The sequence below is a fragment of the Podarcis gaigeae genome (genome assembly GCF_964106915.1).
Source record: "Podarcis gaigeae genome assembly, chromosome: 1".
Classification (NCBI taxonomy): Eukaryota; Metazoa; Chordata; class Lepidosauria; order Squamata; family Lacertidae; genus Podarcis; species Podarcis gaigeae.
This window is the reverse complement of record NC_139678.1, coordinates 36,650,597-36,674,342: the sequence shown is the minus strand read 5'-3', so window position 1 is coordinate 36,674,342 and position 23,746 is coordinate 36,650,597. Positions and strand designations below refer to the sequence as shown.

General features: G+C 42.8%; 1 long non-coding RNA gene across 1 annotated transcript; it reads left to right on the top strand.

The window, feature by feature from the left end:
* The first annotated feature begins 22,744 nt into the window (after positions 1–22,744).
* Positions 22,745–23,133, top strand: LOC310838776. Its single transcript, XR_014561162.1, has 2 exons — positions 22,745–22,879; positions 22,930–23,133. It is a non-coding gene; the product is annotated as an uncharacterized lncRNA (long non-coding RNA).
* The last annotated feature ends 613 nt before the right edge of the window (positions 23,134–23,746 follow it).

Here is a 23,746-nt window from a genome sequence, read left to right as displayed (position 1 = left end):
AATATAATGTGAGACTCTTGGAACTCCCCTGTAGTGAGACTGGTGGACCATGGTACGCTTTCCGAGCTCAATGAGCTCATCGTGAAAGAGAGCCAAGGGTAGTGATTGTGATATAAAATGATTGCTAGTCGTTTGTTACATTTTTAGCGTGTCTATTGCTTTTGCATCAGTTTCTCTCAGCCTTGAAGCTGAGAGACTTGGCCTGGGTACCTAGTGAGCCTCAGGACTTAAAAAGGAATTTTAACTTGGATCTCCGAATATGCAAACATTATACACTTAATTGCCCTGCCCTCTCATTCTTATGTGTATGAAGAAGGAAAATTACCCAGATCTGCCCTGCAATGGTCAGATAAAGTGATGCTTATGAGATGAAAGATAACTAGCACAACTGTTAGCATTCCCTATTCCAAATTCCTAAACACCAGGAACAGGAACTTTTTCAGTGGTGGGTCCACAAATGTGGAAACTCTTCCAAGCTCCTTCTCACCCTACTTTTATTCATGCACTGAATATATTTTTATCTCACACAGCTTTTTATGAATGGTTTTCTGTGAGTTCTTGTATGTTGTTGTTGCTGCTGCTTTACTTGTATTGTTTGCATATTCTGGGTTTTTATTGTAGTTTTCATTTATTATGTAATCCACTTTAGGACACTTTTCTTGGGATACAAAAGGCTAAAATAAAATTTAAAAGGTGGCAAATCGAACGTTACAACCCAGGATGTAAAAGACATTGAAAAGAAATGAAGAACAAAGTTTTAAATGTCACTTACTCTAGTTATACTTTGAGGACAACACTGGAAAACCTGTCTGAATAGTTTCCTTTTGTCTTTGAACATTTAGCCACAATAGCTTATAAAACTATAAATGGTATCATAATGGTCATGAAAACACTGTTTGGAGAACAGCTCAATTTATTCTGAAACCCTGATCTCACTGGCCAGGATTCAACGAACCTAGAACACTAGCGGAAGCCAGCATAATGGCTTCTGCTAGTGCAGTGGGGCTTTCTGCCCTTTCCCCCACCATGCCTCCTACTCTTGAGGGTCAGTCGTGTTAGGTTGTGGGTGAACATATCGGACGACACAGCAATTCTTCAAACAGCTCTTGTTTATTCACACGCCAGAACAGAACTGAAGGGTTCAGCCAGCCTGCTTATATAGAGCTCCACTAGAACGCAACAGTAACCATTTTCTGTAACTATCCAATCAGTGAAGGTCACTTTCAGTCCCTTATTTGCATATGTGGACCTGAGTGAAAACTATCTACGGTATCCCCCTGCTGGCCCAGGGTGAGAACTTCAGTACATAACAAGTAGAACAGCCAGAATAGCATGTGGGGAGAGTGCAATTATCCCATCTGGTGATCAGAAATGCTTGTGCTGATGCACACCATCCAGGGGTCAGAAAACTTTTTCAGCAGGGGGCCGGTCCACTGTCCCTCAGACCTTGGGGGGGGGCTGGACTATATATATTGGGGGGGGGGGAAATGAACGAATTCCTATGCCCCACAAATGACCCAGAGATGCATTTTAATTAAAAGCACACATTCTACTCATGTAAAAACACCAGGCAGGCCCCACAAATAACCCAGAGATGCATTTTAAATAAAAGCACACATTCTACTCATGCAAAAACACGCTGATTCCCAGACTGTCCACAGGCCAGATTTAGAAGGCGATTGGGCCAGATCCAGCCCCCGGGCCTTAGTTTGCCTACCCATGATTTAGACCCTAAGGGAAACTAAGCAATGCCTGTGTTTTGTACATTGCTCCCTAACATGAGCCAGTGTGGTGTAGTGGTTAGAGTGCTGGATTAGGACCTGGGAGACTAGGGTTCAAATCCCCACATCCCCAGCGGCAGAGCCAGGCAGTGTAAAGAGGCAATGGAAGGGATGGGACTGAAGAGCATGTCCCTACCCTAGCCCCATACAATTCTAATTTCACAATGGCTTAGAATGCCTGAACAGACCTTTCACTTCATAAATGTGGAATTATCAGGAGAAGGGCTGAGAGAGTTGAATGTCACAGTTTTATGCAGTGTATTACTTATACTCACCCACAGCCAAAATGCCACAATATATTATATTTGCAAAACGCAACATGCATGGCATGAAACTGGTCCGTAACCCTGCACCTTGTTTGGTGTGTCAGTGGCTGAATCCAATTGCCTGAAAGTCAGGATAAACTGCCAGTTAAACTCAGGAACTGGAAGGTAAAACAGTCTTTTGGTGCCTCTGTCTTGTATATCACTTTTGCTGAGGACAAGATGTTCTGCTCCCATTGCTACTTCCACGATGGCTTAGTTTTGTCACCCTTGATGTGTATCTTACCATGCTGTGCTAATCTCTCAGAAAAGGAATCTAAACTATTACTCATATGTTCCTGAGGCGAGGACTGCAAATCTATAATTTAGTACCCCTTGGTTATGATTCAGGACCAAAAGGAAGAAATTGGGTTCTTTCAACATTTCTCTTTAAATGATTTCATCACTGCAAGAGACACCAAAGAAGGCATTTATGTGAAACATTTGAAGAATTCATTTCCTGTAGCATAGCTGGATGAGGGTCTGCTTAAAAGGCACATTTAAGTAAGAAGCTTTGGGTGAGTGTGTGTTGCGCGTGCATCATTTTCATCTTCATAAACGATGGAAACTCTTTACTTGCTCCCCCCACCCCTTTTCTTTCTGATGGTGAAAGGGAGGAATGGAAGATGAATCTGGTACAATAATAACAATAAATGGGGATTACCTAAAAGCACCTTTTGTCCTGTACACAGTGTGGCACTCGTATTATTCAAATGTGAATAATCAGCTGGAAATCTAACTCTCACTCCACATGATCAGTGGTGACTGTCAGCACTTTTCTCACCCCTGTCTCCCCTCTACTCTGCTTAGTGCAAGGAAAATAGGACCATTTTCTGCAAAATGAGAGGAAATGTAACATTCTAAATGAATGGATGGATGGATAGCAAAACTGAAGGAAGGAAAATGGCATAGGACATGGTCCAGTTTTCCAAAGACAAATCTCTTGTAACTGAAATAATTAAAGGCACTTGTACTACTAACAAGGAAAAAAAGTATGTGGTGACCAGCGCTTTTTTCCCTAAACAAATGTTTAGGTGTAGTCTCATTCTCCTACTCATATTGAAATACTGCCCCTCAATGACGCCAAACTTGGATTCACAAAATGTTTAGGGGTATGCATCCCCCCAGAAAAAAGCACTGGTGGTGACAATACTCTAACCTACTGGCTAACCTGAATTAAAATGAAGGCACATTGTTTAGCTTAGTCCTGATCATGGAAGCCCTCGATGGAAACAATCACCTAAAGATACCCTACTCAGTTTCCATCTTCTCCAGGAGAAATATATCATACCTACTGATTCTTGGAATAATAGAGCTAAAAGTGATTCTAGTCCAAACCCATATACTGAATGAGGCTCATCTCTTTTCAAATATCCACAACACTGGAGTTGCCAATATGGTACTTTTGAACAGTCTTGGATGATGGGAGGCACATCTGGAAGGCACCTTTGAGTCATAGAGTTGGAAGGGACCCTGAGCATCATCTACACCTGCCCTAACACAAATTATATATATATTGCTTAGTGCTGTATATGCTCCATGCACTAAAGGATTGTCACACAAATATGATGTCCTGCATCAAATATATTGTAACCATCAGTTGCTTCCAATTCCTGGAGAAGGTAACTTTGGCTTCCCAGCTTGTAACCCACCTCTTCCCTTTCAGCATGTCCTGTTATCCTATTCCACTAGTCCTTGTCAAATGACTGCAAATTCTTTGAAAGCTTGGATCTTGGCAGCAGAATAAATTATGCAAAAGAAGCAAATCTAGCATGTGGCCTTTTAGTCCTTGAAATATGGCTGTATCCGATCATGCAAATCAGCATAACTTGCCATGTCATTTTGAAAGTGGAAGTAAACAAAAGACGATGGGGAAAAGACTCAGAATGCCTCCAGTTACAGACCTAATTTATCCAAGGACTGCATTTTGTTCCTTCCTTCAGGTATTAACCTGAGATGTAGAATGATGTCCTAAACATGCACATCAACTTCACTTCTGATATCTAGCTCTTTGGTGGATCTCATATTACAGTGAGTTGGATCCAGATTTTGTTCCCAATACTGGACCATGTTCTAAATGAAATGTGAAATGGCCAGGAATGCTGTGCTACATGTTCTTGTTCAGTTTTGGTTTATTGTTACTGCAGATGAAGCCAGATAAAGTCTACGCAGTCTCTATGACTGAGTTCAACTTACTAGATTCCTCCATACAAAAAAACTGCAAACTGATGTGGAAATGTAGAGGGCTGAGCTTAAGATCGGAATGATGAGAAAACGAAATTGACAGATCCACCTATCCCATCCCATCCACCCATACTATATCTAACTGACATATTGTACATATACATTCTGCACAACAAACATATCAGGGTGTATTTTTAAAGTTTCATGTTCAGGGCATGTAAAAATGTATTAGAAGCCTTGCCTTTTTGCATGTACAGTTTTTTTTGCGTTTTTTGTCCAGAAAATACACTCTTGTTTAGTTTTCCCCCACAATAAATTATGCCCATGGCACCCTAGTACAATAGTTATATTAAGATCACCCCAAAAAAAAACAGAATCTTGAAATTGGGGGGTTAAATGTAATGCCCAACTATCACAAAACAACTAAGATTTCCACAATGCCAGAAGCAATCCAGATTGATACAAATCTGGGTGGATTTTCTATCATGTATGTTCCCCAAATACATATTCAGAGGAAGAAGGCACAAACACAGGAATATTTATTTCCATTTTGAGGAAGAACACCTTCTTTCAGGATCCCTTGTTTACCACCAGCTTACGACTTTACACATAATTGCCCATTATTGAGTCAGCATGGGAACATGATTTTGATTATGTAAAAGTGTAGCAGACATCCTAGAATCGGGGACTTTGGGATCCTATGAGTAATAATGGGGTATCAACATTCAGTATAAACATGTAAAGTTCTTGAAATGTTTTAAATAAATGTCAACATATATAAAATAACATTCCTTTGACAAGCATTAATTTCTTATTTTTTCAGCGTCAGCTACTGGCAAAAATTGGCATAGCGTTTCACTGTTGCCTACAGCCTGACACACTTCCCCTCCCTGAATCACTCACGTAGCTTGAAGTTCTCACAGAACAAAGAGCAGTTCCCTATAATGTCAGGTACATTGTTCCTTTTACAGGAATAGAAGTGCTATCAATTAATTTTCCTTCTTCTAAAGGAAAAGGAGTAAAAAGAAATCTGCTAGCATATATCAGAAAGTGACTGGAGGGGGTAGGAGAAAGAAAGAGAGAGAGAGAGAGAGAGAGAGAGAGAGAGAGAGAGAGAGAGAGAGAGAGAGATTAATACTTCTTCAACTTTAGCTAACTTGATTCTCAACCTCTAAATAGGTCTCTTCATTGTAGTTATTAAAAAGTGTACCCTGGCAAGTACGCTGATAATTTACCCTTGCAAATGTTGCCCCCAATCCCACAGTCCCCACATTACTACTACAACACCAACACAGGCTTGGGAACCCTGTGTTTAGTCTCCTAACATTTCGTTCTGCCTTCGCATATGGGATTTCTTAGGAGGCTGCAGTGCGCAGACAAGGATGAATGGTCATAGCTTCTAAGCCAACTGTAAACACAAGCACCACCACTTGTCTAAAGTGCTGCTAAGTGCATTTACCTCATATGTTCACCATTCCATCACATATGGGAGCCAGAGAACCAATCGGACACGTGAGAGGGGAGGATGTAAGTCGCTCAAGTACAAAGAGATCCTTTGCCTCCTCTTCAGGCACTGTTTCATACCTCAGGAGACTAAATCAATCACCAGCTAATCACTCGTATGGTTAGGTGAGACATTCCAGTAATCTCTGAAAATGAACTGGGATTTTCATGTATTTAACTTGAACACCCTCAAAATGCCCCTTCCCAAGCTTTCCTGCCTCTGATATTCCCCTTAGAATCCTAGGTCTCTGCCTTCCCCAAGAAAGAAAGACTAGGAAAAAGAACATAAAAATAGACTCCTGGATAATAATAATAATAATAATAATTATTATTATTATTATTATTATTATTATTTATTATTTATACCCCGCCCATCTGGCCGAGTTTCCCCAGCCACTCTGGGCGGCTCCCAATCAGTGTTAAAAACAGTACAGCATTACATATTAAAAACTTCCCTGAACAGGGCTGCCTTAAGATGTCTTCTGAACGTCAGGTAATTCTTTATCTCTTTGACATCTGATGGGAGGGCGTTCCACAGGGCGGGCGCCACTACCGAGAAGGCCCTCTGTCTGGTTCCCTGTAGCCTCACTTCTCGCAATGAGGGAACCGCCAGAAGGCCCTCGGCGCTGGATCTCAGTGTCCGGGCTGAACGATGGGGGTGGAGACGCTCCTTCAGGTATACAGGACCGAGGCCGTTTAGGGCTTTAAAGGTCAGCACCAACACTTTGAATCGTGCTCGGAAACGTACTGGGAGCCAATGCAGATCTCTCAGAACCGGTGTTATGTGGTCCCGGCGGCCACTCCCAGTCACCAGTCTAGCTGCCGCATTCTGGATTAATTGCAGTTTCCGGGTCACCTTCAAAGGTAGCCCCATGTAGAGCGCGTTGCAGTAGTCCAAGCGTGAGATAACTAGAGCATGCACCACTCTGGCGAGACAGTCCGCGGGGAGGTAGGGTCTTAGCCTGCGTACCAGGTGGAGCTGGTAGACAGCTGCCCTGGACACAGAATTAATCTGCGCCTCCATGGACAGCTGTGAGTCCAAAATGACTCCCAGGCTGCGCACCTGGTCCTTCAGGGGCACAGTTACCCCATTCAGGACCAGGGAATCCTCCACACCTGCCCGCCTCCTGTCCCCCAAAAACAGTACTTCTGTCTTGTCAGGATTCAACCTCAATCTGTTAGCCGCCATCCAACCTCCAACCGCCTCCAGGCACTCACACAGGACCTTCACCGCCTTCACTGGTTCTGATTTAAAGGAGAGGTAGAGCTGGGTGTCATCTGCATACTGATGAACACCCAGTCCAAACCCCCTGATGATCTCTCCCAGCGGCTTCATATAGATATTAAAAAGCATGGGGGAGAGGACAGAACCCTGAGGTACCCCGCAAGTGAGAGCCCAGGGGTCTGAACACTCACCCCCCCCCACTTTCTGGACACGACCCAGGAGGAAGGAGCGGAACCACTGTATGACAGTGCCCCCAGCTCCCAACCCCTCTAGACGGTCCAGAAGGATGTTATGGTCGATGGTGTCAAAGGCCACTGAGAGATCCAGCAGAACTAGGAAACAGCTCTCACCTTTGTCCCTAGCCCGCCGGAGATCATCAACCAGCACGACCAAGGCAGTTTCAGTCCCATGGTGAGGCCTGAATCCCGATTGGAAGGGATCCAAATGGTCCGTTTCCTCCAGGCGTGCTTGGAGTTGTTCAGCAACCACCCGCTCAATCACCTTGCCCAAGAATGGCAGATTTGAGACTGGGCGATAGTTGGCCAAATTGGCCGGGTCTAAAGATGTTTTTTTAAGAAGCGGTTTAATGACCGCCTCTTTCAGCGGGTCTGGGAAGGCTCCCTCACGGAGGGAAGCATTCACCACCCCGCAGAGCCCATCGCCCAGCCCTTCCCGGCTCGCTTTTATCAGCCAGGATGGGCAAGGATCAAGGAGACAGGTGGTCGGTTTCACTCGTCCAAGCAGCCTGTCCACATCCTCGGAGGTAACAGATTGGAATTGATCCCATGTAACAGGACCAGACAGAACTCTAGCACTCTCCCGCCCTGGCCCTGCTCCCACAGTAGAGTCTACCTCCTTCTGAATCTGAGGGATTTTATCTGCAAAAAACTTTGCAAAAGCATTGCAGGAGATCTTGGGGTCCCTACCAGGCCCCGGTGGTACAGGTGGTTCTGATAGATTGCGAACCACCTGAAAAAGTCTCCTGCTGCTGTTTTCTGCAGATGCAATGGAGGCGGCGAAGAAGGCCCTCTTTGCCGTCGCCATTGCCACTTGGTAGGCTCGACGTTGAGCTCTAACCCGTGTCCGGTCTGATTCAGAATGAGTTTTCCGCCACCGGCGCTCTAGCCGTCTCAACGATTGTTTCATCACCCTCAGCTCCGGGGAAAACCACGGGGCTGTCCGGGCTCCATGCAATCGGAGAGGGCGCTTCGGAGCCAGACAGTCAATAGCCCTGGTTAACCCCGCATTCCAGCGTGCCACCAGGGAATCAGGCCAGCAGCCCATCTAGTCCAGTCTCTTGTTCACAGTGGCCAACTAGATATTCATGGGAAGCCTGCAAGCAGAACTTGAATGCAAGAGCTACACACTTTGCAACTGCAGTTTCCAGCAAGTGGTATTTTTTGGTGCTCTGCTTTATGTTATATAACCAAGTGGTCTACCAGACAACAACTCCTCTTATCCCATCATTGCTAAGCTTAAAGGTAAAGGTACCCTGACCATTAGGTCCAGTCACAGGCGACTCTGGGGTTGCGGCACTCATCTCACTTTACAGGCTGAGGGAGCTGGCGTTTGTCCGCAGACAGTTTTTCTGGGTCATGTGGCCAGCATGACTAAGCTGCTTATGGCGAACCAGAGCAGTGCACGGAAACGCTGTTTACCTTCCTGCCAGAGTGGTACCTATTTATCTACTTGCACTTTTTGGCGTGCTTTCAAACTGCTAGGTTGGCAGAAGCTGGGACCGAACAACGGGTGCTCACCCTGTTGCGGAGATTCGAACCGCCAACCTTCTGATTGGCAAGCCCAAGAGGCTCAGTGGTTTAGACCACAGCGCCCACTCGCGTCCTAAAGATAGGGACATCCTATGAAAATAATGTGGAAGACAGGAGTGCCTGGCGTGCTCTGGTCCATGGGGTCACAAAGAGTCGGACACGACTAAACGACTAAACAACAACATGAAAATAATAATGAAAATAGGGACGTCCTGAGGAAAAGTGGGACATTCTGGGATCAAACCAGAAACCAGGATGGCTTCTGTAAATCTGGGGCTGTCCCTGGAAAATAGGGATACTTGGAGGGTCTGGATTTCTAGGTGGGGTATCTTTGGTGGGGGAGTGTATAGCACCCCACACTGCGGCAGAGGATGTGAGGGCCTGACTAGGGGAAGAGAAAGCCAATGACCTTCCCCCTCACTTCTCCTCCATCCAGAGAGTGTTACATAATGGCCTATGCAAAGGTCAGTTTAACAGAAAAGTTTGTATGAATACCAAGAATTAAATGGCTGGCTTATTTTTTGTTTCATGAGAAAGACAGGATGTTAAAGGACACGGTCTACAAGGGGATACAGAAAGATGTAAAACAAAACAGTTTCTGTTATAACTGAAAAGGTAAAAGCTAGTGTGGAATTAGTTTTCTAAAAATAATAATAATCCGGTTTTAATCTTGTTTCACAACAACACTAATACAAAAAAACCCCCACAGGTTTAGAAACAGAGTGAGAACACACTACAATGCAACCATAGTCAAGCACAGTCTCCCTAGAGATTGGTGCAGAGATCAATATGCATAATTTTCCCGTTGAAGTCAATGAGATTGAGCCCTTAGCTTTGTATAATATTTACTGCATAATAGGCTTCCTTTTGTAAACTCATAAAAATACTTGATAAACATGCAAGGAAGTGTTCTGAATGCACCTTTTCAGCAATAAGCACTGCTCTACCCATCATCATAACCGCAGAACAAATAAACTCTTACTTCTTAACTGCAGGCAAATAAAAACATGCTTCTCTATTGCTAGATGGGTAGAGAATACAACTGAAAGTGAAACTGAAAAGCAAAGCAAAGCAAAATCTAACTCTAGCCTGAAATATAGAATTCCAATATTAACTCTTCAGGGGTTATGTTACTATGTAAGCTTCCCCCCCCCCCCCGAATCACTTAAGTAATTATACAGTGGTTGCGATCATGAAAAATACACCCTCTATCAGCTGAGCAAGCAAAATTTGTGGGGTTCTTCCAGATGAGGCTTTTGTTGTGCACTCTCCCTGCTTTATTCACTGAATTTTTCAGAGGGTCCTATGCTTAAATTTCTCCCGTTCTTAAAACAAGCTGCCATTCTTTAAATGAAGAAGGTCATTGACTGCCAAAATTGACTGCCATGCTGCCGGAGCCCGATTTCTGTTCTCATCCTGAAGCAAAGTTCTTAACCTGAAGCACTATTTCTGGGTTAGCGGAGTCTGTAGCCTGAAGCATATGTAACCTGAAGCGTATGTAACCTGAGGTACCACTGTACTCTGCAGGTGGGACTCCAGTGCAATGCATGAGAAATTTGATGACATTATTTATTAGGGAATAGCGCCTTTCCGAAGAGTGTACAACTGGGAGAAGCCACAGGAAACAGAATGTTATGTAAAATACTACTGTTAAATATACATAAGATTTACTCATAGCGTATGCTGTTTACATGTAATGCCTAATAAACATATTTCACCCAAAGTTAATGTCATCCCAGTGGAATAATTATATAAAGTAAGTGTGCGATCACTCTAGTGGAAAGAAAAGAAGGAAAGGAAAACTTGGGGAGCAGGCCCCAAAGTGTCATCCAGCATGTGGAAGATATGCATGTTCCCAGTCAGAATTACTATCTAACTACCTTTTAAAAATAGGTAGGTTTGGAGGGCTCCAGTTACATAATTTGATTTACAGCCCTGTGCCGAGTTGCCATACATGGGGTCCCCCTCCCCTTAGTTCCTCACTTGAAATATTAATGTGAATGTTGCCCCAATAATATTAACTCCATCAGATCATACGGCGAAGCATTTCCAGGCATATTGATAAACCCGTTGATTCCTTCCATTCTTGTAGTCAGTGGACTAAGGCAGAAAGGATCTGTAGCCATTTGACCTCCATTGTGTATTAAATAAACACCAGATGGCGAGGATTTGGTCAGGACATCCATTCTTTTTTCTTGGTAGTCATGTTCACACTGTTGCTTCCCACTGAGTCTTTCTCTTGATTTGTCATGGTGCCAGAGCCGCTTCTATAGTACCTTTCATGCATCACAGCTTTCAAATCTTGTCCCATTAGTTTCATTTTGTTTCTATCATAAATAATCGACTACTTTCTTATACACTCTTTCATTACCTAATAATGATTGCTCTTGGCACAAAGGGATAAAGTCTTACAAGGTTAGCCAGTACAGTTTGCCCCTTAAGTTCAGAGACGCCTTGCCACTATTTATTAAAGGATCCAGAAAGCATAGGTAGCGATTGCAAAACCTCAAGAAACGAAACAAAACAAAAAAAAAAAGCAAAGCAACCCGAAAGCATCTGAAAAGAAAAAAGTGCCACTCAAAAGAGGATAGATCAGGCGACATGTTTATTTGAAACATTTTTAGGGCCAAACTATATGGAATGAAACTCAAGAGTAGTCATAGGACAACATACAGTCTTAAAACTGCCTTGGTAAGGGAAGCCCTGCAAGAATTTCATTCGGAGCCATCAATGATTTTGAATCCACTCTTCTCCTTCAACAACAACAACATATTATTATTTATACCCCGCCCATCCGGCTGGGTTTCCCCAGCCGCTCTGGGTGGCTTCCAACAAAATATTTAAAATACAATAAAGCATCAAACATTAAAAACTTCCTTAAACTGGGCTGCCTTCGGATGTCTTCTAAAAGTCAGATAGTTGTTTATTTCCTTGACGTCTGATGGGAGGGTGTTTCACAGGGTGGGCGCCACTACCAAGAAGGCCCTCTGCCTGGTTCCCTGTAACCTCACATCTCGCAGTGAGGGAACCGCCAGAAGGCCCTCAGACCTGGACCTCAGTGTCCAGGCTGAATGATGGGGGTGGAGACGCTCCTTCAGGAAAGTGGGGGGGGGGGGAGAGATCATGCTAGCATGTGACTATGTGGGCTTCAGTTCCCAAGTAATCAATTTCACTGATGTATCCAGAGCTCAAAAGTCATTTTGAGCAGAAGAGCTCTAAGAACCATTTTTCGTTCAAAGCAATTAACATAAACACAGAAAGTTACAGAGGCTCCATTAAAATGAATGGGAGATATGCTGTTGTTCTCGTCAGGAAGGACAGGATTGCACCCAGGCTGGAGAAGGTGCTGCTCAAGGAGCCCCCAACTCACCAAAACGAAAGATGTCACATGGATTCTAGGAGGGCTTTGAAGCTAGCTCTGTCCTCACTAGATTGAGTCGTTGGTTTGAGTCGTGGGTTCCTACAGCAGGTCTATTTCTCATCTTCAGCTGTCGAAGCAAATGTATTTTTTTACTGAAGGAGAAACATTGTTTCCTAACATTCACTATTTATCTCAAATAGTTGAGGAAATTGGAGTCTAATTTCTTCATGCATGAAAATAAAACTGATATTGCCCTAAGTTTATATTTCCCTTTGTTTTTAAAAAAGGAATATGCCACAATATGTCTTGTTCTAGCAGCTGAAAAATTATCCTATGACTTAAATTACATCATTCTGCCTCCTACAGAACGTTTGCAGTGGAACAGATGTTATTCGCAGGAAATGCTTCTATAATACATTTAGCAGGAAATATTTAAAGATTGCAATACTTAAGATTTGTATAGCGCTTGCAAGTGTTCAAAGCACTTCGTATGTATTATCCAGTTTTTATTTCTTACTTATTACTTGTGGTAGTATTTGATCTAGTGCTGTTATGTATTGATTTGGTTGTTGTTTCATATTATGTTGTTCCCTGCTCTCAGTACTGATGACAGATGGGCTAGAAGTTGTTAAGATAAATAAAGATAACCCCCCATATTTCAGAGGTAGGAGCAAGGAGAGCTACCAGAGGTTGACAGAGAATGGGGTTACAGAGTTAGCGCTTTCCCACTACAGACTTAGGACCTTCATATTATTATTATTATTATTATTATTATTATTATTATTATTATTATTATTATTATTTTAATGTATGAATCACTTCCTATGAAGCATCTTAAAGCCATTTCACAACACAATATACAAAAACAGTTACAACAATCATGTACATTAAAATCATACATGACATTAGTTTTATACCATGTGTATATACACTTACCCCTTCATGGATCAGGGCCTTGAATAACTCCAGGAAGCTCTGAGCTATGCCGTGCAGGGCCACCCAAGACCGACAGATCATAGCTGAGAGTTTAGACTAAATGTGATCCACCTGGCGAAGGAACTGGCAAACTACTCCAGTATTTTGCCAAGAAAACTCCATGGACATAAAAAAGGAGAAGCTTTGAAAAGAAAGTGAGAGTTTCCAAGGCCTGCTCTGGTTCATGGGGTCATGGAGAGTCAAAAACAACTAAGACGACTAAACAACAACAATATACACCTATATAAAACATTATATATAAACACATATTAAAGAAAGCCTTTGGTGTATGGGAAGTTGTTTTTAATGTTTTAGTGTTAAAGCTGCTCTGTAAGGTTTTAAATAAAAAGAATTAAACATACCTCTGATTCTTCTTGTACTTTTGCATTATGCATCTTGTTAAGAAATAATCTTTGGATTTTTCTTAATCTGTAGTTGCTAGCACTTCTTTTTATTAGTTTGACTGTTGTTAGCCACCCTGTATATCTTTTTTTTTTTTTAATGGAAAGCCAGGGTATAATTGGTTTGGACAGAGCTATTTAGTTTATTGATATATTTTCTTACACACACACACACACACACACACACACACACACACACTATTTCATCATGCAGCATCAGACATGTGGTCTCTAAGTAGCTACACATTCCAGCACTGACCAAAACCAGACCTGCTTAGTGGGACTACATGCGCCACCTTGCCCCTGCGATTGATGGGGCCAGGACTGCACGGTATCAGCATGCCCCATGGCATGCGTGCATGACATCAGCATGCCCCTCTGTGAGCTGATGTCACTTGTGCACGCCACAAGGCGTACTGATGTGTCATGCAGACACCTCGCAGCTTGAGTGAGTGTGCATGTCCACTGAAGAACATTGAGAGGGCCTGGCCCCTTCATAGACTTTTTTGGGGGGGCGGGCCCCAACCTCTAATCCCAGTTAGCACACCTGTTTGGGACCACCTGTAATACCTGTTGGTTGTGCCATAAATTCACTTCCACTCCAAACAGACTCCCTCTTCCTCATAAGCTTACGTACATGTGGCAAAAGCAGGTATACCTATAGGGCTTTTTCAGGGGGAACTCACAAGAACTCAGTTCCAGCACCCCTCAGGTGGGTTCAAGTTATCTCTCAAGTGGGCGCCATTGCCATTCAAAGAGAACAAGGGAGATGCTTGTGGTGAGTTCTGGCACCCCTTTTTCTAGAAAAATATCACTGGGTATACCTATTTGAAAGGGGAGATAGAGGGGGGGCGGAATTAAACAATTAAAAAGCAGTTATGTCTAGAGACCCTGCCAGTTAGGTCTAGGTTGAGGGTTCTTGAGTCCTGAACAACTTAGATCACCTTAAAGACCACATTAGCCAGAATGCCCCAAGTCCCACTGGGATCATATGGGGAATCATTACTACCCATTGGCACAGGCAAGAAATAGAAATCTTTGTCGGAATTATACCTGTGGCTGTATTATAGTCAGATTCCCCCTTCCCCTAAAACAGTGTATTTTTTATTTTATTTTTACATCTTCAATGCTCTGCAGATAATGCCTCTTTAAATAGGACAGAGCCATGTTCTCAGGAACGGACTCAATTATCCCTAAGGTATTTCAGTATTCCACCTACAATGGCATACAAAAAAACCCTCTTTGGGTATTAAAATACAAACTGTGGATACTGGCTAATGCCCTAGAAATGAAATATAATTTGCAATGGAATATATAATTTAGTAAAATAGTCAGGAGAAGTACTGCTGATAAAGAAATTGATCATATTCAAAGTTCAAGAGCAAAACCTATTTCCAAACATATTCCAGCTCTGAAGAATCTTGCAGTCGTTGCTGAGGAGGGGGTATTTGTAGTGATTTCCCATTAAAATATAAATTTTCAGGGATAAAGGTACCTTGTTCAAGAAGCATGTTAAATGTATGGACACTTTTGCTTTGCATGTTTGCTCAGATGTAAGCTGATTCATTTCAAAGAGGCCTATCCCCAAGAAAGTGCTATGTACACCGAAAACATCCAGAATGTGTATGACCAATATGCTTTGACTAAAAATTGCACCCTTCTAGAAGATCGACAATTCCCTTTCACTCTTTATTCCTATGTTATAGCTGTGGTTAACAACAGGATTTCCCTGGAGCAAAGTAACTCTGAGATAGCTCTTGAGTATTCAGAGGACTTTATAATATGTCATTACAGGTCAAAGGATACGATGGCTCTGCAGTGGTAATGAAGGGATAGTCCTCTGTCTTCTGCCTCTGTCGTTTCTTGCTTCGTTGGTATTCCTGGTATCTGTAAATGCAGTGGTGGCAAAATGTTTGCAGCCTTCCCTTTCAGGCAACCTGGGTGCTCCTGTAGTTGGTGGGCCCAGAGTCAAAAGTGCACAGAGCAACAACTGTGACTCTCACCTTTGTGAGAAGCTGTGGAGAAGGTGTAGACTTTGCCCTGTTGAAAAAAGTCTAAAGCATTTCTCTTTATTCGTTTTACTTTGTCTGAAGTTTCTGACACCCACATGTGTTGTTCCATCTGCCATCTGCGCAAGCAAGGGGCCCGCTCTCAGTTTAAGAGCACACTCCTCCCAGGCAAAGGTATTTAAGGAGCTTGTGGGGTAGGGCTGAGGGCTGGCCAGCCATGCCTGGAGGTGAGGCTGCATTTAGCCTCTGGGCCAGAGGTTCCTCAGACCTGCTGTAAACCCTTTCCACGCATCAGTATATTGCTTATCATCAGCAAGTGGTATTTGGGGCCTGCAGGGTGTGGCCCCACTTGTCCGGTTGCTAAACAGCTTTGTAGGCAGAAGACATTGCACAAATTGGTTTGAAGCAGCAGCAGAGATGTCATATATAAAGAGTCCTGTGCAAAAACCTTTATAAGAACAGTGCATTCCCAGTTCTTTGCCAATCCCTGTTGCCGAGTTCTGCTGCAGATACAGCCCACAGAAGTAGCATCCATACTATTCCTGCAACAAATGCGGTACTTTCTTTTTCTTTTCTTTTTTTTTTACAGATACGGTGGCCTGTAACTGTGTACAACTTGGTTCACGTGAAGGAAATATACAGCCAGGTTTTTATTCAACTAATCTTCAGAGGTGGCCTTTGAAATGACTGGAGCTCAGTTAGTCATGACCATTAATTTCAACGGACCTATGCTGAGTCAAAGGTAGCTGATGCACAACCACTTTTGATGTGACCCTTGACTTCTTTCAGGACCTCCCTTCTCCACAATAGCTCAGCTTTATGCACCCGTCCGTGTTGCACTCTTTTTATTGCCGTTTGCTTGTGATCAAGGAAGCAAATATTCTGGAAATGGAAAAATAATAAAGAGGAGTCTGTTTCACTCTGCAGAATAGAATGTGGGCAAATTTCCATTTACATATATGATCCAATTTCTCCGAAGCAATTCAGACGCACAGATGCAAGTATACTCACCAAGCCAAGAGCAGTGAGCCATATTCTGATCTCACTGATAAATGGGATAAATGATCAAGTTCACAAAAGTCAATTAATTTCTCCCACTTGCAACTAAGACCGGAATTCATACCAGTAGCATATATAAAAGCAGGAATGTTATTGTGCTATTTAATCTTACAATGCTATGCTGAATTATGCTGCAAACTGCAATGGTGCTGATTTCCCCCACGCATTGCCCTGACTTCTTGCATGTGGAATAATCAGAGTGTTACAAACCGAAGAGTGTTGGCTTTGCTTGTTAAAAGTAATCCATTATTAGTATTAGTATTAGTAGTGTTATTGGCATCCGGATCTACTTTTCTCCAAAGTTAATTCTGGGATGGTTGCCTGATCAAATGCTTGGATTCATATTTGCCATGGAACATTTGTGAATATTGAAATCAGTAAAAAAAAACAACACACACATTAGAATACCATTCTGTTTTTGAGAATACTTGGTAGGTTTTGACCCTTAAAGGCATTTGCAATAAACAGAAATTCATAAAAGGTTTGTTTAAGTTTCTGTTCTTAACTTCTTGCTCAGGCATGTTTATATTTTATGTTTTCTATAATGCTGCTCTATGGCCACAGTATTAGCTGTGCTCTTACGTATCTTAGCATTTCTCTTTATATTTGAAAGGACGGCATTAAGGAAGCCTTTTCTTTTTCAGTTCCTGGTTGTGATTGCTGACATATCAAATTTATTCCCCCGTAATCCAGATCATTTTCCAGAAGCTTTGAGGCCTGTGTGCCGTAGTTTGTTAGAGATCTCATAGAAACTCTATACTGACAGACCAAAAAGCCCTTCGACTGTCACTTTATGTCATTAACAATTTTCTAAAGCCATTACAGATGGGATGGACTGATTAAAACTGAGCAGGGAGGATCTTTTTCCCAGCCAGAAATCTCCCTTGAGACTTTCCGTGCGTGTGAAGTTTCTGGTGATTAATGGGAGAAAAATAGGGCCGCCTGTCCCCCCAGTTGCTACGTACTTTATTTTTGGGGGGTGGGGGAAAGCTTATTTATATTTAGTGATCTGCCTGGATTGGATGTCTTTAGAAGTTAAACATTTAAGTGGATAATTTTTCTTTTCTTTTTTTTTTTAAAAAAGAAAAGTAGATCTGCAAAACATCTTAAAAGGGGCGCTGTGCCATAATATTCTTTACATTATTAATGCGTTGTTAAGCATATGCATTTTGGTAGCTCCATTATAATTGATATAAATGTTACTAAATGACTAAAAATGTTTATCTTTCTGTCGTCTCCGCCCCTCCTCACCCAGCTCTAGTCTGCTATTTTATTTCTGTAAATGATAGCTACAGCTGGAATATTGTTTTACTGCAAATCTCACACCAGCACTGTCACTTGTGATGTGACACCCAAGATTTTTTATCTGTAGCCTGGGTAGGAATTATTAAACATTCTCACATTGTGCAAAGTGTTGAGGATGAACAGCAGTGCAGTGAGGTGCATCCAACACTTCTGTCTTTCCCACCTGATCCTTGAAATATGACTCCTTTAAAAGGCTAATAGTCACTTGTAGAGAAGTGACAGCATTCAAGAAATAGCGTATGTTGGAAATACAGCTGGACCCGTTTTCCTTTGAAAAGGGGGAGGGAAGGGGAAAAAGGACTTCTAGTAAAAACTTCAGGACAAAGGATGAGATATTATATTTGATCAAAGAACAACATGCGTTGGCTATTAAGAGCAATATGTACAAATGACATCAATAACAGAATAATAATAATAATAATAATAATAATAATAATAATAATAATAATAATAATGCCAGCTAAGTAAGCTGACAAGTATATATATTTCATATCCGTTTCTTATTCTTTTTCAATTCACTGCCTTGGCATTGATGTAATATTTTATCATGTTAAAAATAGTGCGTGCAACTGTGCATATTATATATATACAGTATATGAAAACCTTCTTAAATCTTTAATTAACTATCATGGATGAGAACAGCAACAAATATATATATATATGTATATTTACCAAGGGAGAAGGGAAGTTCCCTTGGATTCTCTAAAAATAAACACATTGACAGAGAGATGATTTAAGATTGATTTAAATTGGGAGAGCACCTGAGACGCTATTGGGTAAGGAGATTGCAGGCAGAGTGAGGCATCCATCAGCAGAAACCTCCTAATTGCTGCAGTGGAAACTGCTATCCCTGTCACTGGGCATTTCCAGATGACCTGTTTATTGCACATTCATCGTAATTTGTGTGCAGGCAGATTAGATGATGTGAGTTATTTAATGAACATTCATTCTGATCCATATGCAGAGAGGTTAGATGGTGTTGCATCAAAACAAGTGTTAGCCCACATTTTCCAGTGCATTTTCCTGCCTTTTTCCTTATTTCAAAGAGTCTTTGGGGGAAAGCTGGTTTGATGAGCAAGACCCTCCCACCCCATTAGTGATAATCGTGCAACCATGGAATGTGATTGAACCCCACCCAGAAACAGCAACAGACCTGAAGCGCCCACCGTTCCACCTACTGTGCTCTGCACAGTAGATCTGAAAGCAGGACATATTGCAGGAATTGTGCCATTGACCTGCCCCCATGAATGGAGCTGCCATACTTGTTTTCCTTGCAATTAGGGTTGGTGGGAGGGAACATTGAAAAATAAACAAACTGCTGAACCCAGGCTGGGAAGCTGGAAAGTCTGACGCCACTACCTTCTGATTGGGGGAAGCCAGTAAGACACTCGGCCGCCCATCTCCCCATCCCTGGGATGCAGGATCTTCTACCCACACCTGAAGAAGAAATCTCAGCACTCTTAAGAAAAGCAGGAAATAGGAAATGTAGAAGAGTCGACAGGATTGGTTTGCCTGGTATTACTAAGTGGCCTGAAACAACGTGGGCTGCAGCTAGACCTGTTACTGTAACTGTATCCTACATTCCGCAGACCAGAGTGCTCGGCCGAGGCCGCTTCAAAGGCAACAGCAGCACAATGACTTTTCTTAGCTTCAAAGATGCCTGGAAAACACCAAGATGGTGGAGGCCATATAATACTTAGAACAGCTCGGTAACTTAATTACCTGCTAAGAGTCACTTAGATCACAGCGGTCTTGAGGTGCTATTGAGGCAGGTGACTCATATAACCCAACCACTTCCCACTATTTGATATATTAGCCCTTTTCACATGTCCCAACGAATCCGGTGGGATGAAGAATGAGATCTCATGTGCTCTCCACCATCCCTGTCTCTTTGGATTCAGTTAAATGGCTGCACCAAAGCCTATTCATGTGTGCGTATCCATCTGTCTTTGCCCACAGCAATTCTGGCCAATGGCGCAGCAACTTGTAGGTTTCAACTACGTACCCCAAATTGCCACCCCATTCAGAGGAAACAAAGTTGAAAAGCCCATTTGGGGGATTTGGGGAGTAAAAAGGCAGGTGAGCCCCCATTGGCACTCCCAACAGCTGATTAGAGTGAGGGCAGAAAACATTACCCTTGCTTGGATTTGTTTCAGCAAGGCATTAGAGAGTGAGGACAATCTGCCCCGTTACTCTCCATGTAACTTTACCTTGCTCCACCCTTACTAATAGAAACATTTGGGGAGGGGGATTTAAGGCAGGGAATTCCCGTGGCTGCTTTTTGAGAAGGAAAAGGAGATCTGGAACCCCAAACACGATGATGCCATGCCACATATTGTTTGGCCCTAAGGTACTAGGTTAAAATCTGCTTATTTAACAAGACTTTTAAATGACCATTATGATTTTTTTTGGGGGGGGGGGTTAATTGTCAGAGGCGGAACTACCTGCTCCAACACCCAGAGTGGCGTGGGGGCAGGGCTAGCTAGCCCATGGGGGCAGGGTTTGCCACCTGCACGGCAAGCGTCCCTAGCTGCCTGCCACCCGTGCGGAGAGTGGGGGCAGGGTTTGCCACCTGCACGGCAATTGTCCCTAGCCACCCACCGCCCATGCAGCAAGCATCGGGGGGCCACCGCTAACTTCCCGCCACCCATGCCGTGAGCTTCTGGGGGGCGTGGCGATGTGACCCCCCCCCCCAGGGATGGTACCTGGGGCAGACCGCAGCTCCTTCATCCTCCAGTGGGTATTGTTTTAGTACTTTGGAGTTTCTAATGGCTACTTCTGGATCATTCTGCTGCTTGTTTTTATTTAGGTTTGCACTACTTTAAGTGTTTAATTTTATTAGCATGCAGTAGGGATGCCTGAAAAATTCTCAGAGCTCAGGCTCAGGCATGAATTCCAAGGCTAAGTAAGCCTCCCATCAGTACAGGAATTTCCACTCCCACAATAGGACTGCCCCTTCTTCTTCCCCAAGGCCTCCCTAAATCTGTCCTGGGGCACATATGGAGGGAGGAAAGTGGGGAAAGTCCAGTTCTACAAGCAGAAATCCTTGTGCTGATTGAATGCCTTAGTTGGATTCTGCCCTCTAAGGAACAGAATACTTTGCAAGATTCTTTCTCTTGCTCAGATTGAAACCAAATCTTGAAGTTAAGAGAAAGGAATGGGGAAGTGTGTTTTTCAGGGAAAAGGCTGAGGCTGAATGGGTACAGTGCATTTTTTTTTTCAAGCCCTCAACTCTTTCTGCAAGATGATCCAAGATTTTCCCATTTCTTAACATAAAATCTTCAATCCTTTCCATGTTTATCCATGACAGGCTTGGGTGAGCTCATCCATCTTTACTAAGTGTGTGTCTGATCTCTGTATTTAATGTATGTAGTGATGGGGATGTATGTAGTGTTTTCGAGGTTACCAGCATGAGTTTGACCAAACTGCGGGAGGCAGTGGAGCAGAGAGGTGCCTGGCGTTTTCTGGTCCATGGGGTCACGAAGAGTCGGACACAACTAAACAACTAAACAACAACAACAACAACAAGTGATGGGGAACGTGTAGCCTTCCAGGTGTTGCTGGACTACAACTCCCATCATCCAGAGCATTGGCCATGCTGGCTGATGGGAGCTGAAGTCCAACAGTGGGGGACCACAATTTCTTCATCCCTGGTTTAATGCAAACAACAAATGATTTAAATTAGTTACAAATCAATCAATCAAGTCTTAAGAACCTTCCACTTTTTCCTGCATCTGTCAGATCTTGTTCTTTCCTTGGCTCCATATTATAGAGGAGCATGTAGCAGCCTATACCTGAACCTGCAAATACTCATATATTAGCCCAATTTTTGCAAAGGTCAATGAACTACAAGTGTATCACTCTCTGGTTGAGAAACACATTTAGCCCAGGTGTCTGATCACAAAAGTCAGGGTATTTATTTCCACTAATATTTTTTAATCATTGCAAGATATACAAGGAATGGATATGTAGGAAGAAGGGAATTATTTGAGGTTTGTGTTTATGGGAATAATTTTCTGAGTAGGTGGCGACTTACTTCTCTTCTGCTGGTTTATTTTATTGCTAACAAGAGGCAACACTATAACCTGGGAATTTTCAGACAGGGAAGCAACCCATTTTATTGTTTGTGTGAAGTAAAGTGGGCTGGAGGCTAGTTTTAGAATGGTTTGATGGACAGGGAGATTTCTGTGAAAGGAAGGGCAGTATTACATATAACTTGAGTCACCCTCACAAGGGTATCACGGGCAAAACATGCAACAGATTTTAAATAGTGGTGTATTGAAGGTATCAAAGTTAGGACCAAAAGAGTAGTGGTTCAAGAGAGAAATGTCAATGGGTGGAAGAATATTGTTGTTGTTGTTGTTGTTGTTGTTGTTGTTGTTGTTGTTGTTGTTGTTGTTACTACTACTACCACTACACAGGTGGGTGGGTCCAATGAGTCCCAGTCTAAAGAGGGCTCCTCTCTCACTCTCAGCTGCTCACCCACAATATTATTTCCAAGGGGACGTGGGTGGCACTGTGGTCTACACCACTGAGCCTCTTGGGCTTGCTGATCGGAAGGTCAGCAGTTCGAACCTGCACAACATGGTGAGCTCCAATTGCTCTGCCCCAGCTCCTGCCAGCCTAGCAATTTGAAAACATACCAGTGCAAGTAGACAAATAAGTACTGCTGCGGTGGGAAGGTAAACAGCATTTCCATGCTGTTCCATGTGCTCTGGCACTCTTCACATTGTCCTGTTGCATCAGAAGTGGTTTAGTTATGCTGGCCACATGACCCGGAAAGCTGTCTGTGGACAAACTCTGGCTCCCTCGGCCTGAAAAGTGAGATGAGTGTCGCACCCCATAGTCGCCTTTGACTGGACTTAACTGTGGCATTTGCCTCCTAGGATGGGTCATAAGGAAAGGGTTAAAATGGGTGTGATGTGATTGGCCAGTGAGAATGCAAGGGGGGAATAAAAGTTAGAGTGGGAGGTTTTGAAAGTCAGTTGAGGTTTGGGAGTAGAGAGTTGAGGTTTGGGTTGTTGAGGGTTGAGGTTTGGGAGTTGAAGAAGGAAGAGGGAGGTTTAGGCAGTGGGTTGGTAGAGTTATATTGTGAGAGAGTGAGAGGAATTGTTAGGTGGAGTCAGATAGATAGTTGGAATAATCAGTTTGGAGTTGTTAGGAACTAAGAATAAGAAGCTGACAAGAGAAAAATTAACTGAAACCATAAGCTTGTTCCTGCATTTAAAAATAAACTTGATTATTTGTTTATGTTAACAACTGACTGGACTCCGTGTGTCCCCGTGAGATACGGGGTGGTGGCAGCGGAAAAAGCAATCGCAGTGGCGGCACAGGGTCAATAGATCGTCAAACGTCCAGGGGCCCTGTGTGTGATCGCCACATTAACCATACAGGGTTTTTTCACCTTTACACCTTTTTAATTGTTTGATTCTTCATTTTGACTTAAATAGCTCCACACAGTAACTAAAAATCATAATGCAGAATAATAATGGGGATAATACCAACCTCCCTTCTAGAACTCTTTAGAGGATTACTGAGATGGAGGGTTTTGAACTCTCCAAAGCATTTGATGAATGCTAAGTGTTACTATTTTCCTAGCAGTGACCTCTGCTTACTTAAGCTTAAGATCCTCTTAGCATCGTGAGGATTCAGGATTTAAAATCAATATAAACTGTTGCTTCTTATTTATTGAAAGTCAAGCCTGTGATAGATGCCTGGGCTGGCAGATTCCAATTTCAAGTCAACAAAGCTGAGTCAAGCCTATAAACAAACATGGACTCTCATCCAAAGCATTTCTTGAGACTCTGGGATTTCCACAGATTGAGTTCTGAGGGAAAATAAATATCTATATCTATATCATCTATATCTCTAT